The sequence below is a fragment of the Mirounga leonina genome, unplaced genomic scaffold (assembly GCF_011800145.1).
Source record: "Mirounga leonina isolate KUSES-001 unplaced genomic scaffold, KU_Mleo_1.0 Mir_154, whole genome shotgun sequence".
NCBI lineage: Eukaryota > Metazoa > Chordata > Mammalia > Carnivora > Phocidae > Mirounga > Mirounga leonina.
In genome coordinates, this window is record NW_023270389.1 from 40,693,549 (window position 1) to 40,700,168 (window position 6,620).

The window sequence follows — 6,620 nt, forward strand, 5'->3', positions numbered from 1 at the left end:
AGAAAGAAAGAAAGAAAGAAAGAAAGAAAGAAAGAAAGAAAGAGAGAAAGAAAGAGAGAAAGAAAGAAAAAGAAAGAAAAAGAAAGATGAGGCCCGTGGGTTTGAACCACTTAAAACAACAGCCTCTGGGTGGTGTAAGATTCCAGGTGGTGGTCATCTTGCAGGGCACCGATGGAGTGGAGATGTAATATACGTATTGACCACATGATGGCAATATAGAGCCAGATTTGTTTTCTGCCAGTGTGACAAATTCGCTGGATTATCTTTGTCCTTTGGGTCTTCGTACTTTGGAAAGACATGGACCTTGCCCAAGGAATGAAACAATTGTTCATGTAATTATATCTTTATTTTAAACAGAAGCCAAATCCTAATTTTGTTTCTTCTTTAGACTTAGAACTCAAGAACTGAGAGTGAAGAGGAAAACAGGCTTTAAGATGTGCTTGATTAAAAAAAAAAAAATGTTCTAACAAGTGCACTTGCTATTCTGAATGTCACAATAAGAAATAAAGGTTTTACAGTGTAGAGCAAGATAAACTTAGCTCTGAATCTACGTCATTACCCCCTCTTGATTGTCATTAGTTGTTGGTTTTGCTTTTGTTGGATTTTCTTTTCTTGAAAAAAAAGTTCTTGCACCTCACCCTGTTCTTCCAAATATTTAGGGGAACTTTAAGTTTAAAATTGACATTCTAGGGGTGCCTGGGTGGTTCAGTTGGTTAAGCATGGGACTCTTGATTTCAGCTCAGGTCATGATCTCAGGGACTTGAGATTGAGCCCCAGGTTGGCTCTGCACTGCCTGTGGAGCCTGCTTAAGATTCTCACTCTCCCTGGGGCGCCTGGGTGGCTCAGTCGTTAAGGTCTGCATTCAGCTTGGGTCATGATTCCAGGGTCCTGGGATCAAGCCCCGCATCGGGCTGACTGCTCAGCGGGAAGCATGCTTCTCCCTCTCCCACTCCCCCTGCTTGTGTTCCCTCTCACTGTATCTCTCTGTGTCAGATAAATAAATTTTTTAAAAATCTAAAAAAAAAAAAAAAGATTCTCACTCTCCCTTTCTCTCTGCCCCCTCCCTTGTGCTCTCTCGCTCAAAAAATTTAAAAAATAAAAAAGAGACGCCAAACTCCTTTAAAAAAAATTGACATTCTAAAATACACAATAAAAGATAAATATTTAGTATGTATATCTTGACATATATTTATTAAAGTTTAAAAGACTTAGGAAGTGAAAATGTACCAAAATTATAATTTTCATATGCCACATTTTCTTTAAGTTTGCATTCATCAAAATATCCCATTGTTGGGGAGCCTGGGTGGCTCAGTCATTAAGCGTCTGCCTTTGACTCAGGTCATGGTCTCAGGGTCCTGGGATTGAGCCCTGCATCAGGCTTCCTGCTCCACGGGAAGCCTGCTTCTCCCTCTCCCACTCCCCCTGCTTGTTTTCCCTCTCTTGTTGTGTCTCTCTGTCAAATAAATAAATAAAATCTTAAAAAAATATATCCCATTGTTGTTGATCTTAATGTCCACAGCTGAGCATCATCTTGGAAGAAACCATGACTGTGATGAATTTGGGGGCATTTAGGCTTGCAAGAGTTGATCAGACATTAGTAATCAAAAACTAGGAATGGTTTTCATCATCAAGAAAATCTGGTCAGGCAGGCACAATCACATTAAACAAGTTTTGTTTATATTACCTTAAAAATAGAGAATAACATTCAAATAGGGTGTTTTTTGTTTTTTGTTTTTACAATTTTTTTATTTATTTGTGGCGGGGGAAGGGACTGAGGGAGAGGGAGAGAGAATCTCAAGCAAACTCTGCGCTCCAACTCAGCATTGATCCCACGACCCTGAGGTCATGGCCTGAGCCAGAGTTGAGAGTCAGACGCTTAACTGACTGAGCCACCCAGATGTTCCATGATTGTAAGTTTTTAACTTCTAGTTCTTGAAATGCCAAATGACCGTGTATAACTTTAGGCCATTATTTTGACTGTAGAACTAAACCTCTCCTCCCGATCCCCTAAATGAGTCAAGCAAATAGTAACATTTATTTATTAGAATGCATCCGTGTTGCTCAGAAATTATAGCACTGTAAACCTAACAGAGATTCCATAACACACTTGTGTATGCACATACATGTCACTGGCTATTATAATTGGTCTGAATATTGATGTTCCTGCTTCTGATTTTGTTTCATGATGGCAAGGGTTTTTTAAATCAATTGTTTATTATTAACATTTTCAAATGTACAGAAAAATTGAAAGAATAGTAAATAATCACCCAACTTTCTATCCCCTGGATTCAACAATTGTTAAAAGTTTTCCATATTTGCTTTATCTATCTATTTATCTATCTATAATTTTTTGATGAACCATTTGAAAATAAGTTACAGACATCATGGTACTTCAAAACCTAAGTACTATAGTATGTATCTTCTAAAAATAAGAAAATTGTATTATAAAACCATAATGCCATTATCATAGTTAAGAAAATGAACAAATATCAACTATCATGTAGACCTTTGTATTCAAAATTTCCTAGTTTGTTCCAAAAAGGCTTTAAATACACATATACTCAAATTACTTAAAACTAAAATACATGGGGCACCTGGCTGGCTCAGTCAGTTAAGTGTCTGCCTTCAGCCAGGTCACGATCTCAGGGTCCTGGGATTGAATCCTGCATTGGGCTCCTTGCTCAGTGGGGAGTCTGCTTCTCCCTCTTCCTCTGCCCTCCCCCCTCCCTCCTTCATGCTCTCTCTCTCTCAAATAAATAAATAAAACCTTTTTAAAAAAATACCTGGATAGGGCACCTGGGTGGCTCAGATGGTTAAGCGTCTGCCTTCGGCTCAGGTCATGATCCCAGGGTCCTGGGACCGAGTCCCACATCGGGCTCCCTGCTCCTTGGGAGCCTGCTTCTCCCTCTGCCTCTCTCTCTCTGTCTCTCATGAATAAATAAATAAAATCTTAAAAAAAAAAAACCTGGATATATATGTATTATGCGTGTATTAGCATATGAAAGCCAGAGCTCAGGTCTAAAAGGCTTGGTCAAAAAAATCAGAGCACTTTACAGTGAAGGTGAACAATCAGCAAGAATTTATTGACAATTGATCACATGCTAATTACCATTTCTGATTCTCTGAGTTTATGGGTATAAAGAAGCATCAAAGGCATTGAGCCTACATTTGTGCTTAGTATAACCAAAAGCATAACATATCGGCAGACGGGTCCTGCAATTTCTCTTTAATTGACATGTTTTTGCAAATGATTCAAAGAACCTCAATTTCATATAAAATATCAAGAAGGTAAAAATGAACTTTATTTGTGACATTTTATCCTAAATATGTAATTTGTTCTTTTCTAACTTCTAAACAGTAAAATAGCTTTCATGTAATAGTCATCTTACATAGACCATAATTTTTGGCAAGGGCATGTTATCAATCATAAGTAAAGATAATATTTGAATTATTTTGGTTACATTAAGTTGTCATGCTCTTTTGCTTTTAATAGTAAGGTCTGTTTCATTTTGTCTTTCTGTGCATGATACAGGGTGAGTTGTTTATGAAGAGACATAAGACAGAGAAAGAAGGGATGAGAGAGAGAAGTCTTGAGTTGCACACAGCCCCAAACAGTGACTGGGGGACAAGACAGGTGCACACAAAAGAGGGGTGAAGCATTATATAATCAAGCACTAAATGATATACTGAGGACTGTTACTGCTACAGGAATTTAGAAAAGAGGAAGGTCAGTAAAGACATCAGGAGGTTCCAGAGATTCCTGGAGATGGGATTTGAGCCTTAAGGGATGGTCAGATTTGAATAGGAAAAAGGGAACGAGAAGGGCTTTGCAGGTGAGTGAAACCATGTGAGAAAAGCCATCATAGCACACGTGCAAAAGAGTGGTCTGGGGTAAAGGAAATTGATTGGGAAGCAGGGAGGGAAAAAGAGAGTGAGGGGTGAAGTGATAAAGCCATGGTAAAGCAAACCTCACAGTTCCCTAGGATAAAGAAATAGTCTGTTCTTCCATTTGCACCCCACTTTGCCTCAGAAGTAATTTTAGGTAGCTATGACAATCATTATAGAAGTGTAAGAGTGGAATTCTGAATTGAAAATGGGTGATTAGATTGGCCCAATGAAGGGAGTTAAGAATAGAGAGGAATGGATGAATTTGACATTAAGTCAATGGCTACAATCCATCTATTAACGTGGCATTCTGTTGACCACAGTTTTCCATCTTTTTCCTTCCTTTTCCCTTTGTTCATCATAATATTCTTGGGACTTCACTGCTGACTATTGACCAGGATAAAATCATATTAACCTAAAATACGTTGAAGTATTTCATAGTTATCCAAAACCTCTATTACAACTGAGTAATTAAAATAAATGTATTTTTGTAGCTTCCTACTAAAGCCTTTACAATCTATCTGGAGCCCAATCTTGGCCTCCCTGACAGATCTACCCTGGCAGGTGCACACCCAAAAGAATTCCCCTTAGGGGGCACCATTCACCCATCAGAGAACTCTGCCCCATTAACACTAAAGGTGTTGGCTAGTCGGTTAGTAGGATTAGACATGAAGAATTTACTGCTGATATCAATCAGAACAGGATAGGTTATATGGCAGTAACAAAACCCCCTAAGCTTCAATGACTTAATCCCATAAATCTGTGATTCTGCCCACACTCTGTTTCTCTGCTCAGGAGAGTCATCAGAGATCCATCCTGACAGAACCCACCTTGACACCTGCCTCCTCAATTGCTAAAGCAGCAATAAAGGAGAATGTAACAGACTGTACCTGGTTCTGAACATTTCACTCATGAGTGACAAGTCACCTCTCCACCCATTTCACCAGCCAAAGTAAGTTACATGGTCATAACCTAACTTCAAAGGGGGCAGAGAAGTACAATCCTACTATGTTCTTAGAAAGAGATGAATGCCAGACTATTCAGGAGGAACATCTCAAATGACATTCACTATCGTACTCTTTTTTTTTTTTTTCTCCTTTCTTCTTCCCTCCTTTTTGGGAAAACATATTATTTAATGAAAAACTCTTGCCAGGGTAGGGTCACTTGCTGAATGATAAGAGATGTGCTGCTCATGCACATTATACCTTTGAAAGTTCATTCTATGTAGTATTTTACAGTATTAGAATGTAATTTCTGCAAATATTGCCCAATTCAGAGACCATCTGTAGTTTATGGAAAATATTAACTGTAGTGAACATAATTGCACTGAATCACATGTCTGCAGTATCTTCCTTTTTTCCATGGAAACCAGGAGACATTTTGCAATTTATCAACAAGTGTGCTGCCAGGTTAGAATGGAAGGCTTGCTTCCAACTTATTGTGCTTGTCAGGACATGGCCCAATTATCCCTAATGCAGAGAAGGAATAGCTGTGTATTTCCCACTGTGCCTCTTAAACTTCAGTAGCTGGCTGAGTATTGGGCAATGTGTTCTACCGTCACCTTCCAGGAGGGTCAGTTGAAGGTTTTCTGTTTTCAACGTGGGAATGACAAGCATGCCTTAGCAGTTTGGTGGAATTAGTTATCTGATATCTCATAGTATGTTAAGGGCATTCGCCTTGGCATAGAAAGAGCTTTGCACATGCTTGCTACCTATCTTGGCTATGTTTACTTATTTTCTGCTTTTTAAGTGATTTCCTGTTTTGGTTTGACTAGCCCCTACTCCAATATGACTGGTGTCCTTGTAAAATGGCCACGTGGACACAGAGACACACAAATAGAATATGGTGTGACAATGAAGGAAGGCAGAGAACTGGAGAGATGGGACAGCGAGCCAAGGCATGCCGAATACTGCCTGCAAACCAGCGCAAGCTGGAAGAGGCAAGGAAGATCCTCCCCTACAGCTTTCAGAGAGAGCAGGGCCCTACTAACTTGACTCTGGACTTGTAGCCTCCAGAACTGAGGCAATACATTTCTGTTGTTTTAAGTCACCATGTTCCTTTGAAACATGGCTACATGTTGATGAAAAAGGTCATAGGTGAAGACTACTGAGATCATGCTTTGAGTTGTTTTTCCGGAAGAGCAGAAGTTAGGTTTGTCTTGGTGGCCACTGAATCTCCATTGCCTGGGATGGTTCCTGGCACATGGTGCCGAATAAATACTACTGGATTAATAAATGAAGGAAGGACCAGTGGATGGAGAAGACAGTATTGGCCTACCTGCATGGTAGTTCTCTATGATTCTTTTGACCAAAGGCAAAAATTGTAAGGTGCTGGACTGGAATGAGAGATAGAGAGAACTTCTCCGTGTTAAACTAAGCTAACAAGTCCCTAGTTTTGCTCTTCAATTATTTTAGTTGCTGGATTGTTTTCATCTCCCATTACTCCCTAATCATAGTCAACTTCTCAGCCAAACTTAACCACTGACTTTTCTCCGAATGGTCCTGCTCCTTGTTGAATTATGTCCCCCCAAAAGATATGTCGAGGTCCTAGCCCCCAGTATCTCAGAATGTGACCTGATTTGGAATTAGGGTTGTGGCAGATGTCACTGGTTAAGATGAGGTCAGACTGCAGTAGGGCTAGCCCCTACTCCAATATGACTGGTGTCCTTGTAAAATGGCCACGTGGACGCAGAGACACACAAATAGAATATGGTGTGACAATGAAGGAAGGCAGAG